Below are 15647 nucleotides of genomic sequence, written 5' to 3'. Positions count from 1 at the left end.
GAAGTTAAAAATTGGCAAAATTTTCTATAGAAATAAAATTTTGAGAAAATATTCTATAGAAATAAAATTTTGAGAAAACTTTCTATGGAAATAAAATTTTGACAAAATTTTCTATAGAAATAAAATTTTGACAAAATTTTCTATGGGAATATAATCTTGACAAAATTTTCTATGGGAATATAATTTTGATATTTTCTATGGAAATAAAATTTTAAAAAAATTTTGACAAAATTTTCTATAGAAATAAAATTTTGACAAAATTTTCTATAGAAATAAAATTGTACAAAATTTTCTATAGAAATAAAATTTTGAGACAATTTTCTATAGAAATAAAATTTTGGGAAAATTTTCTATAGAAATAAAATTGACAAAATTTTCTATGGAAATCAAATTTTGAAAAAATTTTCTATAGAAATAAAATTTTGACAAAATTTTTTTCTCAAATAAAATTTTGAGAAAATTTTATATAGAATTAAAATTTTAAGAAAATTTTCTATAGAAATAAAATTTTGAGAAAACTTTCTATGGAAATAAAATTTTGACAAAATTTTCTAAGGAAATAAAATTTTGACAAAATTTTCTATAGAAATAAAATTTTGACAAAATTTTCTATGGGAATATAATTTTGACAAAATTTTCTATGGGAATATAATTTTGATAATATTTTCTATGGAAATAAAATTTTAAAAAAATTTTGACAAAATTTTCTATATAAATAAAATTTTGACAAAACTTTCTATAGAAATAATATTTTGAGAAAATTTTCTATAGAAATAATATTTTGAGAAAATCGTTTAAAGAAATAAAATTTTGACAAAATTTTCTATGGAAATAAAATTTTGACAAAAATTTCTATAGAAATAAAGTTTTGACAAAATTTTCTATAGAAATAAAATTTTGACAAAATTTTCTATAGAAGTTAAAAATTGGCAAAATTTTCTATAGAAATAAAATTTTGAGAAAACTTTTTATGGAAATAAAATTTTGACAAAATTTTCTATAGAAAAAAAATTTTGACAAAATTTTCTATGGGAATATAATTTTGACAAAATTTTCTATGGGAATATAATTTTGATATTTTCTATGGAAATAAAATTTTAATAAAATGTTGACAAAATTTTCTATAGAAATAAAATTTTGAGAACATTTACAAACATTTATAAAAAAAAAAATTTGGGAAAGTTTTATATAGAATTAAATTTTTTAGAAAATTTTCTATAGAAATAACATTTTGACAAAATTTTCTATGGAAATAAAATTTTGACAAAATTTTCTATAGAAATACAATTTTGACAAAATTTTCTATAGAATTAAAATTTTGAGAAAATTTTCCATAGAATTAAAATTTTAAGAAAATTTTCTATAGAAATAAAATTTTGAGAAAATTTTCTATGGAAATAAAACTTTGACAAATTTTTCTATGGAAATAAAATTTTGACAAAATTTTCTATAGAAATAAAATTTTGACAAAATTTTCTATGGGAATATAATTTTGACAAAATTTTCTATAGAAATAAAATTTTGAGAAAAATTGATATAGAATCAAAATTTTAAGAATATTTTCTATAGAATTAAAATTTCTAAAAAATTTTCTATAGAAATAAAATGTTGACAAAAGTTTCTAGAGAAATGAAATTTTGACAAAGTTTTTTATAGAAATAAAATTTTGAAAAAATTCTCCATAGAAATAAAATTTTGACAACATTTTCTATAAGTTAAAATTTTGATAAAATTTTCTATGGACGTTAAAATTTGGCAAAATTTTCTATAGAAATAAAATTTAAAATCAAAACTCGCAGGACTAGAAAATAAAATTGAAATAATTTTAATGACCCCACCAACATAGGGAGAAATACATTATTTTTCTCTTCTTTCCATTTCCAAATTAAACATTCCGTTAAACATGCTAATCACTTTATTTTAGATCATTTGTTTGTTTCTATTATAAATAACAAAAAAACAAGAAACAAAAACTTTGTAGAGGGCAATGAAATACAAAATTATGCATAGAAACATTAGACAAAAGTAAACTAAGACTAAAAGACGGTTTTTTGTTTTCAATTTAAGTCTAGGGTATAAAGTAGAAAACTCTAAACAAAAAACAACAGAAGCTAATGAAAAACATTACTGGCAAGCAGCAGGCCACTCGACAGACACCCACATAAATTCTATTAAACTAAGACCCACAAGCACAATCACATAACCTACTGATGAATGTCACAGAATAGAGCTTTGATTATGCAAAATTGTATAGAAATCCCACTTGGAGGCTTTAAAATTTGTATCCATAAGAATCATCAAGAGACACGAGTCTCTGAATCGCACCAACAAAAAAAAATATATCAAATACTCTTAGAACCCAAAAGAAGTTTCGAATGAATTGAAAAGGCCGGTGGTTCAGGCAGGGGTGGGGCACAAAAAAACGACAGATATACATAAAATTGAAAAATTCTGATTTAATTGAATACATCCTCTATGCAAATGGTCCCTCCTTCCCTCCTCCCACAATGCCATTGCTTACCAGCATCAGAAACCACGTAAATACAAATATTGTCATAAATTCAGACGGCTTGCTATCTCTCACACGAAGATTTCTTTGGAAAGAAAAAACACAAACAAAATAGAATGGACCCTTTTATTCAATTATTCTATTTGGGCACCATCTCTCCTATGCGGTATGAGTATGGGGAGGAGGGGTGATGTTAAGAGGTGAAATTGAAATAAACTTTGTTGGCAATTTTTTATTATTAAATTATGTGGACGCAGAATTTTGCATACAGAAAAGTCCAGAGCTTGACAACAGCCATTGCTTGAAATGTTGATATGATTCTGAGTATTTTTTTTTTTTTTTTTTTTTTTTTGACAAGATAACAATGTCATGCGAAGGACGTAAAATGTTGACGATTTAGATTGATTTTTAATTCAGTGCATGAAAAAAAATCTTAATTTGTGGGAAGGAAAAATTGAACCTTTCTGTTTCAGAGAGCTCTAAGGAGCTTAAAAAGTCAGATGTGATCATGTGTTTAAGGGGGTATAATGAACATTTATTTTCAAGGGCACTGAATGTTTTCGAATCAAGCCGATCCTACATCACAGTTGCCACATATGGTGGAATTCTACCAAAAATGATAGATTTTTTATTGTTTGGTAGAATTCTTGATTTCTTGGTAAATTTTGCGAAACATACCTCTCCATCTATAAAAATAAAATATTGACAAAATTTTCTATAGAAATAACATTTTGACAACATTTTCTATAGAAATAAAATTTTAACAAAATTTTCTATAGAAATAAAATTTAGACATTTTCTATAGAAATAAAATTTTGACAAAATTTTCTACAGAAATACAATGTTGACAAAATTATCTATACAACTACAATTTAGAAAAAAAATTCTATAGAAATAAAATATTGTTAAATTTTCTATAGAAATAAAATTTTGACAAAATTCTCGAAAAAAAAAAATCAAATTTTGACAACATTTTCTATAGAAATAAAATTTTGAAAAAATTTTCTATAGAAATAGATTTTCGACAAAATTTTCTATAGAAAAAAATTTTGACAAAATTTTCCATAGCAATAATATTTTGACAAAAATTTCTAAAAATTTTGAGACAATTTTCTATAGAAATAAAATTTTGAGAAAATTTTCAATATTCTAGAAATATAATGTTGACAAAATGATCTATAGAACTAAAATTTTGACAAAGTTTTTTATAGAAATAAAATATTGTCAAATTATCCATAGAAATAAAATTTTGACAAAATTTTCTATAGAAATAAATTTTTGACAAAATTTTCTAAGAAATAAAGTTTTGATAAAGTTTTTCTATAGAAATAAAATTTTAACAAACTTTATGTGGAAATAAAATTTTGCCAAAAATTTCCATAGAAATAAAATTTTGACATTTACTATAGAAATAAAATTTTGACAAAATTTTCGGTATGGTAGAAATATAATGTTGATAAAATTATCTATAGAACTAAAAGTTTGACAAAATTATCTATAGAACTAAAATTTTGACAGAATTTTCTATAGCAATAAAATTTTGACAAAATTTTCTATTGAAATAAAATTTCGACAAAATTTTCTATTGAAATAAATTTTTGACAAAATTTTCTAAGAAATAAAGTTTTGATAAAGTTTTTCTATAGATATAAAATTTTGATAACATTTTCGACATGGTAGAAATAAAATTTTGACAAAATTTTCTATAGAAATAAAATTTTGACAAAATTTTCTATAGAAAGGTTGACAAAATTATCTATACAACTACAATTTAGAAAAAAATTTATATAGAAATAAAATTTTGACAAAATTTTCTATAGAAATAAAATTTTGACAAAATTTTCTATAAAAATAAAATTTTGACAAACTTTTCTATAGAAATAAAATTCTGACAAAATTTTCCATAGCAATAATATTTTGAAAAAAAAAATCTATAGAAATAAAATTTTGACAAAATTTTCTAAAGAAATAAAATTTTGACAAAATTTTCTAAAGAAATAAAATTTTGACAAAATTTTCTAAAGAAATAAAATTTTGACAAAATTTTCTAAAGAAATAAAATTTTGACAAAATTTTCTATAGAAATAAAATTTTGACAAAATTTTCGATAGAAATAAAATTTTGACAAATTTTTCTAAAGAAATAAGTTTTTGACAAAATTTTCTATAGAAATAAAATTTTAACAAACTTTATGTGGAAATAAAATTTTGCCAAAAATTTCCATAGAAATAAAATTTTGACATTTACTATAGAAATAAAATTTTGACAAAATTTTCGGTATGGTAGAAATATAATGTTGACAAAATTATCTATAGAACTAAAATTTTAACAAAATTTTCTATAGCAATAAAATTTTGACAAAATTTTCTATTGAAATAAAATTTCGACAAAATTTTCTATTGAAATAAAAATTTGACAAAATTCTCTGAAGAAATAAAATATTGTGAAACTATCCATAGAAACAAAATTTTTGACAAAATTTTCTATACAAATACATTTTTGACAAAATTTTCTATAGAAATAAATATTTGACAAAATTTTCTATAGAAATAAAATTTTGACAAAATTTTCTATTGCAATAAAATTTTTACAAAATGTTCTATAGCAATAAAATTTTAACAAAATTTTCTATTGAAATAAAATTTTGACAAAATTTTCTATAGAAGTACAATTTTGACAAAGTTTTGTATAGAAATAAAATTTTGACAAAATAGTCTATAGAAATAAAATTTTGACAAAATTGTCTATAGAAATAAAATATTGTCAAATTATCCATAGAAATAAAATTTTTAACAAAATTTTCTATAGAAATAAAATGTTGACAAAATTTTCTATAGAAATAAAATTTTGACAAAATTTTCTATAGAAATAAAATTTTGACAAAATTTTCTATAGAAATATAATTTTGACAAAATTTTCTTTAGAAATAAAATTTTGACTAACTGGAAGGTAGGGAAAATTTACCTCCTTGGCGAAGAAAAAATTGTTCTCGCCCTTTGCCACAGTCAAATTCTGCAGTTTCTATTGTAGATTTACTGTTCCGAATTATTGCATTGATTCGGTGTTGAATTGAATTGAAGAAAGGCCACCTTGGTGAAGAAAAAGTTGTTCTCCTGCTTGGCTACCATCAAATAGGGTTAAAAATGCTACAGCATCATTCATATATTCCTAATTTGGCAGTAAAGTTTAGGCAAGGTATATTGGGAGCTCGACATTTCAGTCTCACTTAGACTACTCAGTCCATTGTGAACTCTCTTATCGCTGACTGCTACCCGATCCATGTTTTAGCTCAATGACAAGTGACCTCCTTTTTATAGCCGAGTGCGATCGGCTATTCAGAAATATCACCAGTATTTCGGAGAGCGGATAATCCAAAAACTAAAAAATTCTCTCAGATCCCTTAATGTGACAATCAAATTTAAGAAGATCCTGGTTTATTATCACAGCAACTCTAGATTAAGCAGCATAACAGAGCTGACAAGCTACAAGGTTTAGTCTTGTGTCGTTCCGGAACGAACTAGTTCCAATGAACGGTTCACTAAAAGGAACGATTGTCACTAGTTCCATATCTTTCGTCCTCATCGTTTCTTTTGTCATTTAGTTTTATGTTCAACTTACGCTCCATAGTTCGGCGGATCGCAATTTGATTTTTTGACTTTTGTTTGAGCTATATGACAACAATGTATATTAAATCATTGATTGGTATGCTGCTAATCAATAGAATCATTATTGATTAGCGGCTCTTCACAATACACAAAAAATCTTAATTTCTTGAAATGAGTTTAGTTACTTCTTTAAATTTTTCACTCATTATTTCTCTTCCTATATTTCTATAAACTATTTTAGATAATTTTACTCGATTTTTAATATTTTTTGTAGCTTTCATTTGACCACGAACTTCGTTGCACAAAGTAAACAATGTCATGTCTGCCTTCAGTAGATGACAGTGTTGACAAATATAAAAAGCTGGAACGATTTGAAGGAACTAGTTCCTTTGTACAAAAGGAACGACGAGTCCGTATCACTATGGTGAACGATTTTGCCCAAGACTAACAAGGTTACTTTTCTTCTCGGAGTGTAAGCACAACCTAGAGAATTTTTGTGACCAAATCAGGCAAATGCAGCCGCCTCAATTGCTATTTATCTGTGATTGATATCAACGTGTGTTCCATAAGTAATCAAGGCCCCTTGATACGTGTCATATTTTCGCTTGCCAAGCTAAACCCATCCGACTCACCACTAGATTACCTGGACGCGTACCATTTAGGCTAAATTCCTTGATCTAGACAAAAGCTGAAGACTAACAAGGTTACTTTTCTTCTCGGAGCCTAAGCACAGCCTAGAGAAATTTTTTGTCCAAATCAGGCAAATGCAGCCTCAATTGCTATTTATCTGTGATTGATGGCAAGGTGTGTTCCATAAGTAATCAAGGCCCCTTGATACATGTCATATTTTCGCTTGCCAAGCTAAACCTATCCGACTCACCACTAGATTACTCTGGACGCATACCATCTAGGCTAAATTCCTTGATCTAGACAAAAGCTGATGTATGTTACTTATAGGGCAACACAAAAATTGATGATTTGTTTGTGCAATATGGGCATAACATCCAGTATGTTCAAATTATACTACAAAATTGCATGTATAACGACTTTGAAGTTGTATTGGAAGTCCAATGGTCAAAATAACACTGCTGCTGAAATGTTAAAGGATATATAATTATTTTGATATACATTTTTTTACTATTAAAAATCCTTTTAATCCACATGAAATGAATTTTTAATTTAATTTTGAAACAAATGGTTGGCATACCCAATTTATACAAATTGTTGTGCATATTCGGTTAATGAGGTAAATGTGGACTTCTAATTTGACTTGGAAATTGACAGGTGGTAATGCTGATGATAAGCTCATTAAAATGTACCTAGCATTGGGGCTAATTGTTATTCACCTGGGAACTAGATATTATATTCAAATTATGCTTGCAAGAAATACGTCAAACGGATTGTGACAAAACGTTTTGAAGAAGGATTGCCACTTAATGAATAGAGAATGTTCAAATGGAACGATAGATAAAAAACCTTTCTTCATCGAAATTAATAGACCATTAATATCGACTTAGAGCTTTCATCATTACTTTAATCAGAGAAATAAAATTTAGGACAATTTTTTGATTTTTGTCTAGCAACCATTTCTGAAAACTATTTAATGAAGGCGGTCCAGTTCAACGTTTGGCTTATTGATAAAGACCCATATGGGTAATACCACTTATACACAGTCTTACACAAGTTTACATACCCCTGAGTTTTTAACCTACTAACCAAACATCTTTCTTGTTGTTTTTTATAAACCACACTAAAAAAATATTGTTAAAAATTAACAAATACTATGTTTTCAAATTATTTTACAAAAATTAAAGCATGTATATGCATAGTTTATAATATTTTATTATTTCAATAAAATACAAATTCTTTAATCGTATGTAAACTTGTGTGAGACTGTGTATCTTTCGAAACACTTAGAAATGTTAGCAGCATTATATACCAAAATTCTGGTTTTAGCATTTCCATTGCATCATTTTGGCTTGTTATTTTGTCTCAAAGTAGGAACTAACTATGCCATTGAATCTTCCGCCCTCTAAATACACTAAGAAATTAATTAATTAGTACTAAATATTTTTACTGTACTCACCTTATTATTTTATTTGATATAGTTGAAGTATATTCCTTTAACTTTAGATTTCGAAATTCCAATAATAGGCGTTTTAACGAATGTTAAATGTTCAGCCGTAGGGAAATTCAATTAATTTTGGTTTTTGTTGTTTCAATTTAGAACATCAATATACACAAAACACTGTGCAATTAAATGGTATAAGACTACAAAGAGATAAATTAAAAAAAAAATAAATTTTCCGGTGAAAAATTAACAAAAATGCTGAGTTTTTTAATGAATAAAATCAATCGTTCTTTCTTGTTTTTATGGTCCACCCAAAATTTCCCCCCACCTGGCGTTGGCTGTGTTGACCATAGACTATAGACTTTAGATAGATGATCCACTATTCTCTTTAAAAAAAATGTGTCAGTTCCAAAAATTAATTTTCTGACATTTCGTTTTGATTTTTTCGTAAAGAGTCAGTCCCAAACATTAATTTTCGTGCATTTGCTTTTGTGTTGTTCGTAAAGAGCAATGCTGCTCAAAATTAAATTTCGTATTTTCGCGATTTTGGTCACAATTTTTTGTTCAAATATGAACTTTTAATATATTAATTTATTTATAAATCCTCTGTTGCATCATACACGTTCTAATTTTGTGTAAAATTGGCAAACTACAAAAAGGAAAACGAAAGAGATTGTAAGCGTGCTCTTATTTTTCTCGTTTATTCTTAATCTTCGGAACTATCAAAAATAGTTTGACACTCATGGCTCATCTATCTAAAGTCTATAGTCTATGGTGTTGACAACAACCATAGACTATAGACTTTAGATAGATGATCCACTATTCTCTTTAAAAAAAATGTGTCAGTTCCAAAAATTAATTTTCTGACATTTCGTTTTGATTTTTTCGTAAAGAGTCAGTCCCAAACATTAATTTTCGTGCATTTGCTTTTGTGTTGTTCGTAAAGAGCAATGCTGCTCAAAATTAAATTTCGTATTTTCGCGATTTTGGTCACAATTTTTTGTTCAAATATGAACTTTTAATATATTAATTTATTTATAAATCCTCTGTTGCATCATACACGTTCTAATTTTGTGTAAAATTGGCAAACTACAAAAAGGAAAACGAAAGAGATTGTAAGCGTGCTCTTATTTTTCTCGTTTATTCTTAATCTTCGGAACTATCAAAAATAGTTTGACACTCATGGCTCATCTATCTAAAGTCTATAGTCTATGACAACAACGAGGAGGAAATTCTCTCATACTCAGTTCTTTTTATTGACATTCTATCTCTCACACATACACATACTCTCTCGATGACAATCGAAAAAATGTCAAATATTCTAGTTGGCAAAATTATAGTGTTGCCAACGTAGGTAAAATAGAAAATACTCTAATAAATAAAAGAATCAGAGAAATGTTTATATTCAAAAAGATTTTAAACATTTTTGCGAAGGCTAAAGGTGGGTATTAAGTTCGAGTTTAGCCGCTTAAGGTGAGTATTAAGTTCGAGTTTAGCCGCTAAAATCGCTAAAGTGAAAACTAAATCAGTAAGAAAAATGCAAATTTTAATATAACTTGATGGGGAAAAGCCCAAAGCAAATTTTCACAAAGTTTGTATCCCTTAAAATGGATTATTAAAGAAAAGCAATCGTGAAAAAATCATGTTTTTAGCGCCTAAAGGTGGGTATTAAGTTCGAGTTTAGCCACTAAAATAATCATTTTTTCACGATTACTTTTCTTTAATAAACCATTTTAAGGAATACAAACTTTGTGAACATTTTCTTTGGGCTATTCCCCATCCAGTTATAAAGAAATCTGCAATAAATATGTATAATTTGTATGCCTTTTTTAATGATTTAGTTTTCACTTTAGTGAAAAAATGACGATTTTAGCGGCTAAACTCGAACTAAATACCCACCTTAAAATCGTAACTTTTTCACGATTACTTTTCTTTAATAATCCATTTTAAGGAATACAAACTTTGTTTGCTTTGGGCTATTCCCCATCAAATTATAATAAAATCTGCAACAAATATGTATAATTTTATGCAGTTTTTTACTGATTTAGTTTTCACTTTAGTGAAAATTAGCGGCTAAACTCGAATTCAATTGAATTGATTGTTGTTGACGATGATGAAAGTTTTCATTCTGGTTTTTATTGGGACTAGAAGGAGTATGTTGGGGATGTTAATAATATTATATATTTTTTGACACATTTTTTTATAAAGGTGAGTATTAAGTTCGAGTTTAGCCGCTAATTTTCACTAGAGTGAAAACTAAAGTAGTAAAAAAGTCATAAAATTATACATATTTGTTGCAGATTTTATAATAACTTGAAGGGGAATATCCCAAAGCAAATTTTCACAAAGTTTGTATTCCTTAAAATGAATTATTAAAGGAAAGTAATCGTGAAAAAATGACGATTTTAGCGGCTAAACTAGAACTAAATACCCACCTTAACCTAAAATGGGAAGAAATTCGAAGCACCAATTTCAAAAGTTATTTAAATTATTATCGAAAAGTAGACTATTTCCACACGATACTGCGAACTTAACAACAGTCCTTAAACTCGAGTTGAGACCCCTGCAAACATTTACTATATTTTTAGAAAACCTTAAAGCAAATGAATGTTTTGCAATATTTCCAAAATATTGCTTAGTACTAAGTTTGTTTCTGCGAAAAACGAATATCTTCATCTATCTCCGTAAATAGGATCTCAAACCCAGGGATGTTAGCTTATTTATGCGAAATAATATGCCTGCCTATTTTTTTTCGTGCGAAAATCCAGAGTTGTATAAATATGTGTCTGAAAATGCTCAACACAAAGATTTCGCATTTATCCCGCGCTAACGTTTTTTATATAGAGAACGTGATTTCGCATTTATTCCGCGCTAACGGTTTTTTATATGGAAACGTGATCTTAGTAATAGGCTTATTTCGTTAAATGAACATAGGTACAGATAAAATAAAAATTGATTTAAATATCCATTGTTATAAAAAATTAGATTAGTACCGAAATAACGATTTCGAACGAAAAATTTTTATACTCTATATAAAAGTCTTATTAGAAGGGTACTTCAAATTGGAAAAATGGGCTTTTCAAGATTTAAAAAATCCTAAATTAACATTTCAAAACAATGAACATTTTAAAATTTAAGCTCTTATTTATCAAATTTTGCAAGAAAATATATAATGCACGGTAAATTCTCATTGTTATTTATATGGGGTGTATGTGGTATCTATCGCACAAAATCGACCCTTTGCTTTTCAAAATGTTTTCCCATATAGACAATACCATACTCACATTAAAGCTTACTTTGAATACATAGCAAATTCGATAAAAAAAGACAAAAATTTGAAAGGCAAAAAACCAAAATCAAAAATTATGGAGCTAATTTTGCTTAAGGTCTTGTACTAAGGTTAAATTTTAGCACGAAAAATGACTACACTCCACATAAAAAAAAAACGTTAGCGAGGAATGACTGCGAAATCTTTGTTCTGATACTTTTCGAACACATATATACGCAGCTTTGGAATTTACACACGAAAAAATTGGCAGGCATATTATTCCGCAAAAATAAGTTAACTTAATACTAAATATTAGACAAAAAAGCATTTTGTGTTGAAATTGATACAATTTGTTCAATTAAAAAAAAATTGTTGAAACATTAAACTTTTATTTTAGTTGAAAAAAATTGTATAAAAATTTTAATAAAAAATCATGGGAGCCATTGTGGTGCAATGGTTAGCATGCCCGCTTTGCATGCACAAGGTCGTAGGTTCGATTCCTGCTTCGACCGCGAACACCAAAAAGATTTTCAGCGGTAGATTATCCCACTTCAGAAATGCTGGTGACATTTCTGAGTGTTTCAAAACTTCTCTAAGTGGTTTCACTTCAATGAGGAACGCCGTTCGGACTCGGCTATAAAAAGGAGGTCCCTTGTCATTAAGTTTAACATGGAATCGGGCAGCACTCACTGATAAGAGAGAAGTTCATCACTGTGGTATCACAATGAACTGGATAGTCCAAGTGAGCCTGATACATCGGGCTGCCACCTAACCTAATAAAAAAAATCATGGTTTATTATTTTTTTGTGTAAATTTTCGCATTAAAAATACTTATATTCTCCTAAGATGAAATTTGTTCTAACAACTTCTGATAAAGCATAATTGATTTGTATGGCAAATGAATGTTTGATTTTTTTTACGGGATTTTATAAAAATACTTTTGTTTTCATTTATATTCTTGGACTTTTCATTAGAGTTTTTGTGGAACATCCGAATATAATATCCATCTTCAGCCCCTTAAATGCCTATATTATTTTTGTAAAGTTGGCAACATTAGCCTAAAATGACAGACAGCTAATTTAGAAAGAACAATTATGAATGAAAAGCACCAACAACTAAAAGTGATGGCGATAAAAGCCCCAACGAGTGTTTTTTACCCAACATTAAAAAAAAAATTAAACCAACAATTGTTAAGTTAGCAATAAAATGATTTGATTTTTTCTGGAGAATTTCAACAAAAGATTTATCTATAAGAGAATACTGCCAGCTGGAGGTAATTTTGGTTATTTGGCAAATCATTGGATGGGCCTAAAACAATGTTGATTATTATATTTTAGTCGAGTGGTTTTCCTTTAAATGCTGATTTTATTTTATTGCTGCATTGTTTATTCCTCTCATTATTCGTCTTATATTTTTTTTTTTGTTCTCTTCTTGTAACCACATCGATACACTGCTCTCACATACACACACAAACACATGCACCCACAAACGACATTAATTTTCAGTTTTCTTTAACAATTTTTTTTTGGCATATAGCAAACAAATTTTATTTTAAAGCATCACTGTTTTATAATTTTTCTTGCAAACTTTTAACAATAACTTACATATAGCGTATATAAGTAAAGTCCAAACGAACACACACTTTATTTCTTTAAACTTATAGGGTGTAATTAAACATTGCAAAAAAAAAAGAAAAAACAAAACACTTAGTGCACTGAATATTAAGCAAATCACAAGCTAGATATTAGTAGTAGAGGTACGATGAGGAGAGGATCCAAGTCCTCAGCAAAATAATTTTGTAATATAACAACGCACTACTAGGCTTATTGTATTTAGCTAAATATTTTCTTTATTCGTTTTGTTGTTTTATCGATTATAACAAAAAAAAATTGCCTCCGAACGCCCGCAAAACTATATCCGACAACGATGTTCCCGTTCAATGTTTTAGGTGTTTCTGGTCGAAATTCACAATCGAAACTAGAGAAGAGAGCGATTACGTACTCGTTGCTTTGTCTCTCGTTGGCCCCCCATCTTTCGATAGATGTGTTTGTCAACGTTTCACATTAATCGATAACGAATAAAAATCGATGATAGGTGTTGTATATAACGTTGGTAACGCATGGTATGAAACAACCGCATGGGGTGTTGATACCACGGTTGCTAAACCAAAAATCTACCAAAAATGGTAGATTTTTACTGTTTGGTAGAATTCTTGATGTTTTGGTAGATTTTGCAATGTATTTCTCTCCAACAATTTTCTATAGAAATAAAATTTCGACGAATTGTACTATAGAAATAAAATTTTGACAACATTTTCTATAGAAATAAAATCTTAACAGAATTTTCTATAGAAATAAAATTTTGACAAAAATTTCTATAGAAATAAAACAGAAGCAAAACGAATAAAGGAAGAGGAAATACGCTCGAAATAAACCTAGCCAACTGCTCTCAAATCGATTATTTGACTTTGACAAAGGAAAAGTGAATATTTGTATAAAATTTATTTTTTGTAAAGAATCTTAAGGGCACCTTATACGGTCGGATAAACTCTGCGACACAACACGTTGCGGCGACAAATCCGCTAATATAAGGCCATGTTCGCGTGTTGCGGGGACGTGTTGCCATAAAATCAAAACAACTTTGATTTTTCTGGTTAGGAGGCACAAATCTTCACGTGTAAGGACATGTTCGCCAAACATTAGAAAAAGCAAATTTATTTTCATAATTAAAACAAGCATTTCTACAATGGAATTAATGATGGATCGCTAATTCAGCTTGGAATTTTTATTGTTTCTTCCATTTTTTATTACAAAATGGCTTTACACCTAACTTTTCGTCCATCTTCACTGTTTGTGTTTATGCTTCTTCTTATTTCTTCATGTTGTTATCATAACTGTTCGTGAAATGTGAGGGCAAAACTTGAACGAACACACAAAAAATAAGCGAACCCCTGTCGTAGTGTTTATCCGACCGTCTAAGGTCCGCTTTACGTTGTGTCGGATCGATACGACTTGTCGGCGATGACTAAATACACAGCAGTATCGATTATGCCTTCGGACTTAACTGATAACCCTGTCAACATTTTTTGAATTTGGGGGCGCTTCTGAGAATCCCCACTACGTCGAAAACAATCATATACGACATCAAAAACTCGTCGGAAAAGCGCCGTCACTATTGAGAAGTTGTACCACGCCAAGTTACTACGAAAAATTTTCTCATCAGTGCAATTATTAGGTGCCTATTTAGATCAATTTCGAAGGACGCCAATAAGAACCCCTGCAAACTATCAGAAAAAGTGCATTTTAAGGTAATTGTAGAAGAATCATTGTGGTCAAGTAAAACACGATTGTGTAGATGTTTATTGATTTGATTAAACATTTATAATTTCTTATAAATATAACATTTTTCGGTTTATCTCATCACATTTAACATAATTTTTTGCATTAATAAAAGAATGATATTGAGTTGTAAGTAGCAAGTTACATATTGCAGCGTCTATCAGCCAGTTTGTTTATTTTCGATGGAGACAGCGTGCGTGGAAAAATATTTTAAAAACGATCACTTTATTCTATTTGGAAAGTCGAAAATTGTTCACCATATACCTTTCACAATTTTAAGCGTAATATCTATGTTTTAAGAACTTTATTTTCGTTTTTATTTAAATAAAATGTAACAAGCTGGTTGCGCTTGGCGTTTCACCAAAAATAAAATGGCTCTTCTAACAGTAGTGATGGCAAAATACTTTCACGTACATTTTGTACTTTTTGATATGCTTCCCCCATCACAGTTTGCGATGGTTGTGGTGACATTTACGAGTCTGTGGTAGAGATGAGGATGAAATGGAACTTTGAAATGCTGGCAGGGTAGCTCCCATATATATGTTTTTCTGATTTCGACAAAAAATTGTCAACATTTTCCTTGTTAAATCGCCACTGTTTTACAACTTTTCGACTAAGCAGGAAAGTCTAAAGTCGGGCGGGGCCGACTATATTATACCCTGCACCATTTTGTAGATCTACATTTTCGATACCATATCACATCCGTCAAATGTGTTGGGGGCTATATATAAAGGTTTGTCCCAAATACATACAATTAAATATCACTCGATTTGGACAGAATTTGATAGACTTCTACAAAATCTATAGACTCAAAATTTAAGATGGCTAATGCAATAGGGTGGAACACAATTTTAGA

At 28.2% G+C, this 15647-nt stretch overlaps 1 protein-coding gene across 7 annotated transcripts in view; it reads right to left on the bottom strand.

Moving 5' to 3' along the window:
* Positions 1 to 13426, bottom strand: part of LOC142223451 (uncharacterized) — a 258785-nt gene extending 245359 nt beyond the window's left edge. For 3 of the 7 annotated variants that reach the window (XM_075293337.1, XM_075293334.1, XM_075293338.1), the window contains exons 1-2: positions 13058 to 13425; positions 8201 to 8385 (exon numbers count right to left, since the gene is read on the bottom strand). The gene's annotated coding sequence lies outside the window, so the exon portion shown is untranslated. Of the gene's footprint in view, positions 1 to 8200; positions 8386 to 13057 lie in introns of all 7 variants that reach the window. The other 4 variants (XM_075293340.1, XM_075293341.1, XM_075293335.1 and 1 more) reach the window with 3 other exon arrangements.
* Between the last annotated feature and the right edge of the window lie 2221 nt (positions 13427 to 15647).

Source organism: Haematobia irritans, chromosome 2 (assembly GCF_050003625.1).
Source record: "Haematobia irritans isolate KBUSLIRL chromosome 2, ASM5000362v1, whole genome shotgun sequence".
In the NCBI taxonomy this organism is placed as follows: Eukaryota; Metazoa; Arthropoda; class Insecta; order Diptera; family Muscidae; genus Haematobia; species Haematobia irritans.
Note: the sequence above shows the minus strand (reverse complement) of the source record. Positions and strands in the feature narration are given on the sequence as shown.